This window comes from Sceloporus undulatus, chromosome 2 (genome assembly GCF_019175285.1).
Source record: "Sceloporus undulatus isolate JIND9_A2432 ecotype Alabama chromosome 2, SceUnd_v1.1, whole genome shotgun sequence".
NCBI lineage: Eukaryota > Metazoa > Chordata > Lepidosauria > Squamata > Phrynosomatidae > Sceloporus > Sceloporus undulatus.
In genome coordinates this window covers 78,918,711-78,933,656 of record NC_056523.1, presented here as the reverse complement: position 1 = coordinate 78,933,656, position 14,946 = coordinate 78,918,711, and the positions used below count along the sequence as shown (strand labels likewise).

The following is a 14,946-nucleotide window of genomic DNA, read 5'->3' as shown; positions in this document are numbered from 1 at the left end:
GTCTTTAGCTAAAGGACAGTGGAAGGCCTTCACAAAAAAGCACAGTGTAGAGAAAGTATCAATATTAAAAAAAAATTTTTTTTTAAAGCACAGTATAATCCCAGTGAGGCCTGTCTCTCCTTACTTTGTAACAGAAAAATGACTGAAGCCATACTTCCATTGTAAATCTTCCTGTGCCCAAGGTTGTCAGAAAGAAAGAAAATATATGCCTTTGGAGCTCTTTTCCCAGGAGCTCCATGGAGAAGCTGTTGACGAAGTCAGACCACTCCTCCTAAATAACAAGAATACTCCAGGAGGACACTACCTTTGGCCACAGGGTATCCACACACTCAGATAGCTCTCTTTTTTCTTCAGGTAGAAATCTTCCAGTAGAGCAGGTATGAGCAACTGTGGATAGTTTGGGAACTGAAAATGCTCCGTTTTCCACCCTTACTTTTACAGGCTATAGCAAATACTTTTTTATGAAGATAGAAGTAGCAGGACATAGCATCCAGTTTTTCTTTGGGGGGGGGGGGGGGAGGATAGTGTTAAAATCAGCAATAATACTCTCTGGAGGCCTTTGACAGAACAACTGACTACTGTATTTGTAGGCCATTTTTTTCCAGCATGACAAATCATGTAATTCCCACTTTATTGTAGGGCTCCTGTTCAGGGGATGTCTTAGCAAGCAGATTATTATGGAGCCACTATATAAAAGAAATCCAATATTTAGATCAATTAGAGGCAATGTATGTGTAACATCAAGTCACTGTTTGGCTTCCCATGAATGAGCTGAAAGCAGCTTTGGGGTCAGGTTCTTCATTTTCTTCTCTTCTTAACAAGGATGGGAAAGGAACCACAAACTGGCACACAGAGGTAGGAACAGCAAGAGTACAACCCCAAAGGTCCTCTTGATTCATCCATGTACTACTATTGTTTGGCATTATTTACGTCTGAACCCACTTTCAATTGTATATTAAAAGTGAATAGTTAATAATCTGTTTTAAGTGCAATGTTGCCCTGTGTGTGCATTTCAACAGAAATGGAAAATATTTCAGTATCAAAATAACATTTTTAATAAACCCAGTAAATGGATGGGGGAAATAGGCCAAAACTTTAAAGAGTTATATCCAAGCACAATGTGAGTAAAGTGAGGGATCCAGTGCTTTCCAGATGTTCTCTACTGTTGAAACTCACATTTCAAAATTTCAGTCTTGATTTCAGTAAGGCCTTTGACAAGGTTCCCCATGACATTCTTGCAAACAAGCTGGTAAAATGTGGGCTAGACAAAGTAACTGTTACATGGATTAGTAATTGGTTGACTGGCCGAACCCAAAGGGTGCTCAACAATGGCTCTTTTTCATCCTGGAGAGAAGTGACCAGTGGGGTCCCACAGGGTTCTGTCCTGGGTCCAGTGCTGTTCAACATCTTTATCAATGACTTGGATGAAAGAATTGAGGGCATACTAATCAAATTTGCAGATGACACCAAATTAGGAGGAGTAGCTAATACTCCAGAGGACAGAATCAAAATTCAAAAGGACCTGAATAGACTAGAGAACTGGGCCAAAGCTAACAAAATGAAATTCAACACGGAGAAATGTAAGGTACTGCACTTAGGGCGGAAAAATGAAATGCACAGATATAGGATGGGGGACACCTGGCTGAACGAAACGACACGTGAAAGGGATCTAGGAGTCCCAGTAGACCAAAAGATGAACATGAATCAACAGTGAGATGCGGCAGCTAAAAAGGCCAATGTGATTTTAGGCTGCCACTTTGATCAAAGTTGGAAAAGCGGGATATAAATAAACTTATTATTATTATTATTATTATTATTATTATTATTATTATTATTATAGTATAGTGTCTAGATCAAGGTAAGTAATAATGCTACTATATTCTGTTTTGGTCAGGCCCACCTGGAATACTGTGTCCAATTCTGGGCACCACAATTCAAAAAGGACGTTGAGAAACTGGAGAGTGTCCAAAGGAAGGCGACTAAAATGGTGAAGGGTCTTGAAACCATGCCCTATGGGGAACAACTTAGGGAGATGGGGAGGTTTAGTTTGGAGAAGAGAATGTTAAGAGTTGATCATGATAGCCCTGTTTAAATACTTGAAGGGATGTCATATTGAGGAGGGAGCAAGTGAGTGGAGATTTTTCTGCTGCTCCAGAGAATAGGAAATGGAACAATGGATGCAAGCTCCAGGAAAAGAGATTCCAACTCAACATTAGGAGGAACTTCCTGACAGTAAGTGTTGTTCGACAGTGGAACACACTCCCTCGGAGGTCTTTAAACAGAGGCTGGATGGCCATCTGTCGGGATGCTTTGGTTGAGAGTTCCTGCATGGCAGGGGGTTGGACTGGATGGCCCTTGTGGTCTCTTCCAATTCTATGATTCTATGATCTTGTCTCTCCCTGCAATATAATTGCGAAGAAAATGCTATGAAATTCATGGGGTTGCCATAAGTGAACAGGGAACTTGGAGGGCACAAACACACAGCTTTTCCGAGAGCTTTCAAAAGTAGACATTGCCATGAAATATTATCTTTAAAGGCAAATGATGAGCAAGGAAGGTGGTCTCTTCCAAAGTAACAAAAACAAAGATATAATTTTAGAGCAATGTTCAAAATCATTAAAAGTAAAACCAAAACATTCAACAATGAGGTTCTGTCAAAGGTCATGTTTCATTTCTAACAATGGCGCGTTCCCGACAAGCCCTATTGGGCACTTTCGTTATGCGCGAAGGGTGGCGTCCGCACGTCTCGGCACCCTTGTGACGCCGCAAGGGCACCATTGGCGCTTTTTGCGGCTTCTTTTTGCTGCGCCGGGGAATTGCGCGGTTTGTCCGCTGCGGTTCCCTCATGCAGCAAACAAGGGCGGCGGCAGACTGCCCTTTTGGGCAGCCTGTAAAACGCATATGTTACTCTTCCTCCTGCTTCACATGCAGACCATTGCTAATTTGTTTTTCATCTCAAAGACAGACAGAATCAAATATATATAAAGCATAAATGTGTTTGCAACCACATTCCACCATTTGTGCACTGCCTAAAAAGCATCCCATCTCAATTATATCCTGTTGATGATCAGTGTAATACTCTGTATACATTCTGTTAGTGTCATCTCAATGTAGAATAAAAAGTATGTGTGTGTGGGGGGGGGGAGTATTAAGGCAAGCAAGCATCATGTTGATTCAGTGAAGCAAGGGGAAGAAAGTGCTGGGGCCAACTCTTCAAGCCTAGGTCTTAAAACATCAGATTTATTTTCCTTGGAAGCTTCTGAAAATTCTCTGCTTTGAGCTGCTAGGAAATGTCAGAGAGGAATCCAGTGAAATCTGATTTGTTCTATGGGAAACTGAAAGCAGCAGCAATAGGAGGAGGAGGCAGCCTTTGTGACAATAGAGACCTCAAAGAATGTTATCAGTAATGGTTTAATATTAATTTAGGCATTCATTTTGACGTATCCCTCTTGCTACATCATTATGTTAAAGTACATTTACATGTGCCCCCATGCGGAGAAATCACAAAATTCAGTCTTTTAAACCCCTGGTATATATTATCTGTGGGCAGATCAGGCTCTACTGGTAGATCTTTCAGTTTGCAACTGATCAGCAAGGACATTTGATTGTCAATAGCAACGATAGCAACAGCACAATAATTGCCTACATTTAAAAAAACACACACCACAACCTTCTACCTTGCTGAAATGAAGAAAACTTGGGGTGGAAGGTTGAGGGCATTGCATTCAGCTCACTTGTGGTTCTCAGAAAAAATTCCTTGGCTCAGAAGGCTTGAATACCAAGTGTAGATGTGTTGGATCTTTGGCTTCATGTAACAAACACAGTAGCCCTGGCTCACCTGCTCTCCCCCAGTTTATGCATCTCTTTCACCACAGGAGGGCACATTTGTCCTGAATGTGTCAATTTATCGTATGCCAGGACTAAGCTAAGCATACACCACCATCTGCCTTCAGCCCTTGGAAGAAGGCAGTGTACCATCAAACAAGTTTTCCATCCAGTTTTTCACAAACAGTTCACATCTTATCCCCCCACCCCACCCCAGGAAAACAGCAAATAATCCAGCAAATAATCCAATTCACAAGTGAAAGCAACACCAAGAGGTCTGGAGAAATCAGTATGACAGAGTGAAATAGCTTGCTGCTGCTGAATTTCCTTCAGATCTAACAGATTGAAGACACTGTTTGGAAACAATAACATCAGCAGCAGCAAATCCAATGCCTTATTACCAGCAGATGCACTTAAGATACAGTTCAAGAGGCTTATTTGGGAGAAAATATTTCCAATTTCTTTTAAAAATGGGATTGCATTATAAAGAAAAGCAGCTTCCTTGATGAACAGGACTCTGAAAGTTTAATGACTGTCCCTCAGGAATGCACCATACCCTCTCAGAAAACACAGCAGCAATCAAGAACAGATTCCATTGCCAAGTCTGAACTTTCTAAACTGCCTGTACATAAAAGTTAATGGGTCAGCATAACATCACTTAGGTTTTACCAAGAAAAAACAAGAAGCTGCCGAGTCATGCACCTCACCTCACCTCACAGTCAACAGTAAAGGAATTATCTGTAGAAAGGATTACTCCCACAGAATAGCGCAACCATCTGTTATTGTGCCACACTTCGAAAGTCACAAAAGAAGGAAAATAACCCCCATTTTCAGGTCAGGACATAAATCAGAAGACCAGAGACCATGGGAATTGGGACACAGTGTCTTGCAAAAAGGCTGCCATTTCTAATATTGGCTACACTGGGAACTGCCAGCTCGCATCCCAAATTGGGAGCTACCAGCATTCTGAGTTATTTCTCAGGAATTCAACAGGGAATCCTTTTGTAGCCTGCTGAACAAAAGTGGCCCTTCAATAAAAGGATTGTTTTCCATAGAGACTTGCTCCAGGCACAGTGCTTCAGTGATGATGTAGTACTATTTGCAGCAACATCATGAGGGAGTCGCAGCCCACCAGCTAAATGGCTGTGACTCCACAGTCTTTGCTCCAGTGTAATGGAAAGCAAATCTCTCTCAAACAAAATGTATCGTATACAAAGGAGGTACAACTTCTTGGGGAGGAAGTGTAGTACCAGTCCATAACAAGCAGAGGGTGGCTGGATCAGACCAGAGATTTCTTCAACCCACTCTCCTGCTTGCTCCCAGACGCACCTGGGAAAGGCCAAGAGAAAGCATTAATCCTCTTCCATTGTTGTTCTCTGACAACAGTATTCAGAGATAATGCTCCCTCTGATCCTGAAGCCATTGATAACTCATCCTCCATAAATTTAGTCAATTTCCTTTTAAAGCCATCTATGTCTGGATACCATCATCACATCTTGTAGTAGCACACCCCTTTGATCATGCACCAAGTCAAGAACGTTCACTTGTCTTCTTTCAATTTCAGTGTATGGGTCTGAATTCTAAAAGTACAATATCTTCTCTTCATTTCTTTCTCCTTAGCATGCCAAATTCCATAACTCTCTAACATGTGTCCTCTCCCTGCCTTACTTGCCTTTTTCTAAAGTAAAAAGCTCCAGACACTGCACTGTTTCTGTGAAGGGATGTAGCTCCACCCCTACCCAGCCTGTTTGGTTAGCCATTTTTCCAGATTACCAAAATTCCTTTTGAGATGTGTTGACCAGAACTGTCCATTGATTTCCAGGTCTCGTCATACTGTCAGCTTTATTTCTGATCCTTTTCCTAAAGACTGATCACCTTGCGGTTATCTTCACTGGCCCAAATATTCCAGGATGCCCCTGGAGTATTATTGCAAGGACTGTGTGGGAAGACAGCTGCTCATCAATGTTGCAGAGAGAGCCAAAAACCAGGAGCAAAAGATAAGGTCTTAAAATTCAGATTAAAAGGAGGAAAGGTCAAATTGAGTATGGACATAGTGAAGTCTGTCTGCGTTCAATTCAGGGTTTTGGCCTTGCACCATGTAAATAAAACACAGCAAGTCCAGGGGAGATTTGAAGGAAATAACCCATGTAGACATGCCCAAGTGAGCAAAAAATGAGCCAAAGTAAACTGAGTCCACTATATAATCAGTGGCTGACATATCAGTTTAGAAATCTAAAGCAGATAGGTCAATCCCTATTGCAGCTGCTGATAAAGACTCCTGTCAGTTTTGTCCTCCATCTGTCATCACATACTACAGCAGGGGTGAGCAAAGCACAAGCCATGGTTCATATGCAGCCCTCCGTGCTGTTCCTGTGATCCTTCAGGCCCTCAGGGGAATTAAATATATTTATCTATTTTGAAAACAAAATGGTTCTTCTAGAGGACATAGGGCCACTTTGTGTTTTGAAAAAGGTCTCTTCTGGGGCTTAAATGACCAGCAGCACTCTCAACAAGGCAAAATTGCCCGCAACACCTATGCATTTGGGGGTAAAAAAGTATGTTTTAATTATAATTATTTTTTACAAGGACAAACAGGCGGCATGCAGAGGTTGACAGTCACTCACTTTCACAATATAGCCAGAAGCTCAGTGAGGCTTAATCCAAATTAACAACATTCATTTCCTCAAGGTAGACATTCTTATGTAAGCAATCAGTCTTGCTGTACCAAGTGATTCTTGGACTGAGCTGTGTAGTTGACACTTCTAGAGCAGGAATTTTGCACCCCAGAGCAAAAGAACTACCAAATGTAAATGTTACACACACAAACACAAACACACACACACACACATGAGTGGTGCAGTAACACTAAAACTAATCAATGTTTTGAGAATGCTTTTATCTTCAAAGAGCTGAACATTCACTGAGCAATACCATCAGGAAAGAAATGAAGCTTCTGATCACAGGTTCACCCCAGTACCAAAATGGCATCATGTTTATTTGAGGCAAATAGCCTATGGACAGGGATTGTTTACTCCTCAGTGGTAGAGCAATCTTGTTTTAAAGATCCTTTGACAGTTATCAGACTGGAAAGAGGCTGAATATCTTCTGCTGCATATCTCTTCATTCATGTTTCTTCTGACTTTTATCTCAAGTTGGTATTGTCTCCCTCACCCAGTTGTACCACCTACTCCTTGGTTTTTCACTGGCCATGACCTATTAGTAAGATTTTTTTAAAAAAAATTAAGGTGTTCCACACCGACTTTAAACACAGCACGCCTGGAGCTGAAGCAAGCCTCTAGGGGAGGAAATTTCATAATACAAGAGTTACTAAAGAACAACAACTCCTCATGTAACCTTCATATACTGATGGTGCTTAGATAATAGAGCATTCCAGCATACCTGAAGGAAGAAGCAGTCCTTTTGTTCCACCCCTAAATCTTTAACACCAAGCACTTAGAAGTCACTGCTGCCTACAATAATCTTTGCATGGATCTATTGCCAGTGTTCAGGACACTGATGATGACCATTGAAGATACACAGTGGCTAAGAATTATGAAACACCTTCTTAAATGAATGGCTTTTGTATTAAAGTCCTAAGCATTGGTACAGGATAAACAGTCAGCCTTCCATATCCATTGATTTTTTATCCATGGATTCAAGCATCCACAGTTCGAAAATATTTTTAAAATATATACTTTTGAAAAAGCAAACCTTGATTTTGCCATTTTATATAGGGGATACAATTTTACTATGCTATTGCGTTTAATGGGACTTGAGCATTCATGAATTTTGCCATCCACTGGTGTTGTTGTTCTTGTTAGCCACCCTTGAGTCAATCCCGACTCATGGCAACCCTGTGGATAAGACATCTCCAAGACTCTCTATCTTTCATTGCTTTGCTTAGACCCTGTAAATTCATGTCCTTGACCTCCTTAAAAGAGTCCATCCATCTAACATGTGGTCTTCCTCTCTTTCTACATCCCTCCACTTTTCCTAGGATTATTGTCTTTTCCAATGAGTCATTCCTTCTCATGATGTGACCAAAGTATGATAACCTCAACTTTATCATCTTGGCTTCAGGGAGATTTCAGGCTTCATCTGTTCTAGGACCCATTTTTGTCCATCCATGGTATCCTCAGCACTCTTCTCCAGCACCACAACTGGAATGAACAGATTTTCCTTCTATCCGCTTTCCTCACTGTCCAGCTCTTGTAACCGTACATGGTAATAGGGAAAATAATGGCTTTTATGATTCTAAATTTCATGCTAAGTTGTATAGCTTTACATTTAAGATATTTTGTAATTCTTTCATAGCTGCCCTCCTCCCCCATTACAAGTGTCTTCTTATTTCTTGACTGCAGTCCCCATTCTGATCAATCCCAAGGTATGGGAACTCATTTACTGTTTCAATTTTCTCATTGTCTAGGTTGAATCTTTATAGATGTTCCATGTTCATTGTTTCTGTTTTCTTTACAGTATGTTTAGCAGTAAGCCTGCCTGCACTTTCTTCTTTGATCTTTCTTAGTACAGTGGTACCTCAGGATACGAAATACCCAGGTTACGAATTTTTCGGGATACGAAAAAATCCCATAGGGAATTATTGTTTCGGGTTACGAAAGTTTTTTCGGGTTACGAAAAAACTCCGGCGCTATTTTAAATGGAGCCGCGGCAGAGCCGCGGCTTTTTCCCCATTAGCGCCTATGGCATTTCGGCTTACGAAGGCTTTTCGGGTTACGAAAGCGGCCGCGGAACGAATTAATTTCGTAACCCGAGGCACCACTGTAGTTGTCCCAGATCTGCAATATTTTCTGCTAGTAGTATGGTGTCATCTGTATATCTCAGATTATTGATATTCCTTCCTCCTATCTTCACTTCTCCTTCCTTTGTGTCCAAGCCTGCTCTTCATATGATATTCTCTGCCTACAAGTTGAACAGACAGGATGAAAAGATGCAGAATACATCCTTTCACCCTATACACAGGCAATACACAGAAGAGTTAAACAGAAGAGATGAGAAGATGATGATACATGGAATAAATAAACATATGAAGATGAACCCCAAATTCTAAAAGCAAAGTGAAAGCTACAACAACAGAACTTGAGCAGTGGGGAGGGGTTCTTGGAACCAAATCCCAGCGGATACCAAGGGCTCACTGCAGTTAGATATCATAAGGACTAAGAGGTTATCTGTTCACATGCCTGTGAAAAGGTGAAATTCACAACTCAAGGTAGTTTTTTTCCATGTTCTTAAGTACAGGCTAAAAGCATTTGATGTTTTCAGAGAGAGGCAACAGATTTTCATTCAGTAGCTTTTTTATATAGTCTAAAATTGTAGACTTCTGTCCCTCAGGTTTCTGGGCTACAAAAGCTCAGTTCCATGCAAGAGATTTCCAGACCAAAACCTAAAGCTAGGACTTGACAGTGGACTAGGACTCAACCCCATGGGAGTGTGGTGGACTCTCCTCCTTTGGAGGTCTTTAAACAGAGGGTGGATGGCCTCTGTCTGGGATGTTTTGTTTTTATATTCCTGCATGGCAGGGAGTTGGAATGAATGGCCCTTGTGGTCTCTTCCAACTCTGTAATTCTATGATTCTATAATATTTATTCTGAGAGCAACTCAAATGCACATAAAGCAGTGACTTTGTATTATGCACCTCAATTCTGTCATATAGTCTGGAAATGACTTCTTCAAACAAAAGCCGGAACGTCAATAAAATATGAGAGATCAGCCTGGAGCCTCTCCAGACAAAGAAAGTCCCTGAAAGGCCTAGGTTTTGTTCCTATACAAGCCAATTTTGTTTTGGAGATCTACACGACATTTCCCCCATTCCAAAGTATTCCCAGGGAACTCCTGGTATTACTAAGGACTTTTAATTCCTACTGCCCAGTTGACTTTAAATTAACCCAGTATTTCCTGAAATAAAATGTATCTCTCCATGGCTGTTTGTCTTATACTGGAACTAGCAAAGACGGCTGCTCCAAGGAAACACAGCAATTGTTTCTAGGGCCCAGATTCAACAGATATCAAGCAAGGAAAAAGCAATGATAGCAATAAAAGAATATGATCTTAATGCTCAAATAGTGTAACACTGCTCAAGCACTTATCACTTTGATGATAACTCCTGAATAACAATTAAAAAGAGCCCAATGGAAATTGATGAATGTCAGTTTCTGAAATGCCACCTGAATCTAGGTGTGATATGTGATCAATGGGAGGGGGAGGAGGAACAGCACAAGGGGTGAAGGAAACCTGGGATATTTCAAGACAGAGATTGGTTGCAAAACCACGAATATGCTGGTAAAATCAAAACAAAAAGAACTGTAAAGTTTCAATACCGGTTGAATCTCTATTATCCAGAAATCTGAAATATTCCCAAATTCAAAATCTCTACATGGGTGGCTAATATAGGGACACTTTTGCTTTCTGATGGTTCACTGTACACAAACATTATTCCATGCACAAAGTTATTAAATATATTGTGTATAAATATATTGTGTAGCCCTTCAGGCTACATGTATAAGATGTATATGAAACATAAATTAATTTAGTGTTTAGGCTTGGGTCCCATCCAAGATATCTCATTATGTATATGCAAATATTCAAAATTCTAAACGCTCCAAAATCCCAAACACTTCTGTTCCCAAGCTTTTCTGATAAGGGGGACTCAACCTGTACTTCCAGATACTTTTTTCCCTTTCTGGATAAACCCATAGCTTGCTTCATTTTGCACAATCCAAGGCTATTCTTCACTCTCCCAACGGAAAGCAACTCTTACGTACAATGAAGTGCTTTTCTTCATATAATTTATAATTCCATCCCATTCCTGAAAGCTCCTAATTATATTGGAAAACCTAATTGTCACTGCGATCTGTCCAATGGCAACTCTTTTTCTTAACTTCAGGTGTATGAACTAAAACAACAGCCACGTGATGCCCCTCTCAGGATCCATCACAGTGCTGCTGCAGCTTTGCAATTATACCATGTGTGTTAACAACAGCAGGATCCAATTATAATAGGAACTCAACAGCAGATGACTGATTACAGCCCTAGTAATCTGCAAAGTTTTATTATACTGTCTTACATTCCTGCCACAAACTATAGCTCTGACACATTAACTATTCTTTTTTTAGCAGAAGAATCTGTCAGCAATCTGCTAGTGGAACAACACAGATGCCAAGTGTCGCTCTGATGGACAGAATGAGGAACACAGAGAGTGCTAGTTTCCATGGTCATTATCTAAGACTCAACTGAGGACCCATGATTCTCCAAGTAGGACATGGAACTACAAACACCATTCTATTGCTAATTACTTGACATCACCACCTTCTAAAAGTTTTTCATTCCCCAAAGACAGAAGGCAGAGATGTGGATGGTTCTTGCCTTACTAGCCTGGTTCAAACCGCTACTACTATTATTCTTAAGACTAGTATGAAGGGCATTATCTGACTTCTTTTGGAAAAGAAATCTATGGTTTTCACTGCAAGTTTACAGATGAACACATGCTTTTATAATATTGCAACTAAGATGACTAATGCAATCCCACAATAAAATATGACAGGATAGAGGTTGTATGGGAAAGTAACTGGAGTGCAATTGAAAATTTTGTCAGAACAGAATAAATATTTCCCCAAAAAGGGTCAACAAACTGAAGAAGTAAAAAAAAAAAAAAAAGAGTTACAAGAACCCAATGCCAACTGCCAGTGAACATGAAATATTTCAAACAACACCCAGTGTCATGCAAGAGTCCCATTCTTCCCCATGTTGTCTTTCTTTTAAGTGCCATTACACAAACCCTTGAAAGCCACTTCCAGCATTATCATACCTATTAGCAGTTTCATTTTCTGTCCTTTTTTTCCTTTAATACACCTGTTTCTCTAAAAGGTTCAAGACAGCTAGGAAAAGGGATAAAGAAATACAAATACAGCAGAAATGTTAAAAACAACAACAACCCAAAGCTTCTGTAGTGGCAGATAAATATCTTCTGACCAATGGTTTACAAGACAAATACTTCAATCGTATAAATTAAGAAGTCTGTATTTGCTACACATTTGCCTTGCTATATTCATCCAGGTTCCAAATAATCATGCAGCCTTTCCATACAGCAAAATGATTAACTCTTGTGTCTCTTGATCAGCCATACTCTGTATGACAAAAACACGCTGCTCTGAAAAAAAGAAAAGTTTCAAAAACAATGTATTCTATGATCTGTTGTCCAAAGTGGTGGAAAATCCTACCAGCTTACATACTCAGTCTTTGGGGCATGTCTAAAGTAGCTCTTTGGATTTCAACCTTCATGTATCTAACCAATATGCAATGGGATCTTGTAGCACTTTTGAGACTAAGGAGAGTATCACGTGAGGAAACAAAGCAGAAATTCAGCCATATAGTAGTACCTTTCTATGTGCCTTACTACAGTTCTCTTCCTATGGGAGACAGTTGTGAACGAAGCTATTTTTTTCCTGGGAAAATGCATTTGACAAAAGACTTGCTTTTACAACTGTCTCCTATGCAGGGTCATCACTAGGGAGATGCAGGCCACACCAGTTGACACCCTAATGGGGATGGATGACACCACTGGTCCTGAAACACCTTCCTTTGGGAAGAAACGGGTTGTGGCATTCTCCTGTGTCACTTTAAAACATGAGTTCAGTGGAAGAGATGGCATGAGTGGGGCAAGGACTAGTGGGATGGGAAAGGTGAGGACTCCACTTTTTAATTTTCTTTAAGAAGTTTTAAATTTTATTTATTTACTTACTTATAATAATAATAATAATAATAATAATAAATTTTTATTTATATACCGCCCGGGCGGTTTACAACATTAAAATAACATACAGCATAAAAACAATATATTTCCCTCCCCCCTTAAAAAGTTATTAAACAACATATCTAATTTAAAACCACAATAACTAGTTAAAATAACAATAAATTAAACAAAATAATACCAACCAATAAACCACTGCAACTTCAATTCTAAAGAAAAGGGGCTTTGGAGACATTACTGAGGAGGGGGGAAATCTTGAGATCCTGAGGCCGGGATATTTCAATCTGGGAAGGCCTGCCTGAAGAGATCCGTCTTGACAGCCTTTTTGAAGCTGTCCAAAGATGTTAATTGACGGATCGCATCCGGCAGGCCGTTCCAGAGCCTGGGGGCGACAACAGAGAAAGCCCTCCGGGAGGTCGCCGCAAGCCTCGATTTTTGAGGCTGCAACAAGTTCCTCCCAGAGGACCGGAGAGCACGGGGAGGATTGTATGGGAGGAGGCGGTCTCTGAGATAGCTTGGACCCAAGCCATTTAGGGCTTTAAAGGTAATAACCAACACCTTGTACTGGGCCCGGAAACCAATAGGCAGCCAGTGGAGGGACCTCAAAACTGGAGTGATATGGTCCCTTCTGAATGTTCCTGACACAAGCCTGGCTGCCATGTTTTGAACCAGCTGTAGTTTCCGAACCAGGCACAAGGGTAGCCCCATGTAGAGCGCATTACAGAAGTCAAGGCGTGAGGTTACCAGCGCGTGCACAACTGTCTCGAGATCCCTTACTTCCAGAAAAGGGCGCAGCTGGCGTATCAGCCGAAGCTGATAACAGGCGCTCCTGACCGTCGCATTCACCTGATCTATCATCAGGAGCGACGAGTCAAGGAGCACCCCCAGACTGCGAACACAGTCACTAGAGGAGAGTGTGACCCCGTCCAGGACTGGTGGTTGCAACCCAATTCTTGGTTTCGGGGCCGCTACTGTGAGCACCTCCGTCTTGTTCGGATTCAGCTTCAATCTGTTTTTCCTCATCCAGCCCATTACCGCCCGAAGACATTCATTGAGAGAAGAGATGCCATTAGAATTCGAGGCCAACGAACGAGACATGGAGAAATAGATTTGGGTGTCATCAGCGTACTGATAGCACCCAGCACCATAACTCCGTATGATCTCACCCAGCGGCTTCATATAGATGTTAAACAACATTGGGGACAAAATAGCTCCCTGAGGGACTCCACAAAGGAGCTCCCTCTTTCTGGAGCTACTGTCCTCGATCAGCACCCTCTGGGACCTGCCCGAGAGGTAGGACCGGAACCACTGCAATGCAGTGCCTCCGATACCTAATCCCCCCAAGCGGTCCAGGAGGATGCCGTGATCTATCGTATCGAAAGCCGCTGAGAGGTCTAAGAGCACCAACTGGGTCACACTACCCCTGTCGATGCTCAGACGCAGATCGTCAGTCAAGGCAACCATGGCAGTCTCAACCCCAAAGCCTGTCCTGAAGCCGGTTTAAAATGGGTCTAGATAATCGGTTTCATCCAAGACAGCTTGGAGCTGAAGAGCAACTGCCCTCTCGATTACCTTGCCCAAAAATGGCAGCAGAGAAACAGGCCTGTAGTTGTTCATATCCAGGGGGTCCAAGGAAGGTTTTTTCAGAAGCGGCTTAACAGCCGCTTCCTTCAGACAAGATGGAACATGCCCTTCCCTAAAGGATGCATTGATAATATCCGTGAGGAATCTCCTCAATGCATCCCCCCCCTGGACGGCCAGCCATGATGGGCAAGGGTCAAGAGGGCAGGTTGTTTTCCTCACCTTACCAAGCAGCTTGTCCACGTCCTCGGTACTCACTGATTGGAGCTGATCCAGAATAACTTCATCGACGGAGTCACTGGACGCCTCGCCTATAGATTCTGTTACAACAGTGGCGTCTAAGTCGGCTCTTATCTGAGAGATTTTATCTGCAAAGAAGTTGTTAAATGCGTCACAGCAGGCCGTCGTCGGGTTAAGCAAGGGATTTGGCGCAGGAGGTACCTGCGTCATTTCCCTCACCACCTTAAACAGCTCTGCTGGACGGGACTCTGCAGACGCAATACGTGCAGAGGAGAAAGCTCTCTTTGCTGCACGAATTGCCTCCCGATAGGAACAAAGAAAGTTCCTATGGCGAGTTCTGTCAGATAGGAGTCGAGTCTTCCGCCACTTACGCTCTAGTCGTTGTCCGAACCGCTTCATTCTCCTAAGCTCTGGTGTATACCATGGCCTACGATTTGAAGCGGATTGGCAAGGACGCTTGGGAGCGATCGTGTTGATAGCCCTGGTAAGATCGGTGTTCCAGGTATCAACCAGAGCATCGACAGGGTCACCGGCAT

General features: G+C 41.9%; 1 protein-coding gene across 5 annotated transcripts in view; it reads right to left on the bottom strand.

Moving 5' to 3' along the window:
• Positions 1–14,946, bottom strand: part of RNF123 (ring finger protein 123) — a 152,785-nt gene that overhangs the window by 53,787 nt on the left and 84,052 nt on the right. The gene's annotated exons all lie outside the window — the stretch shown is intronic.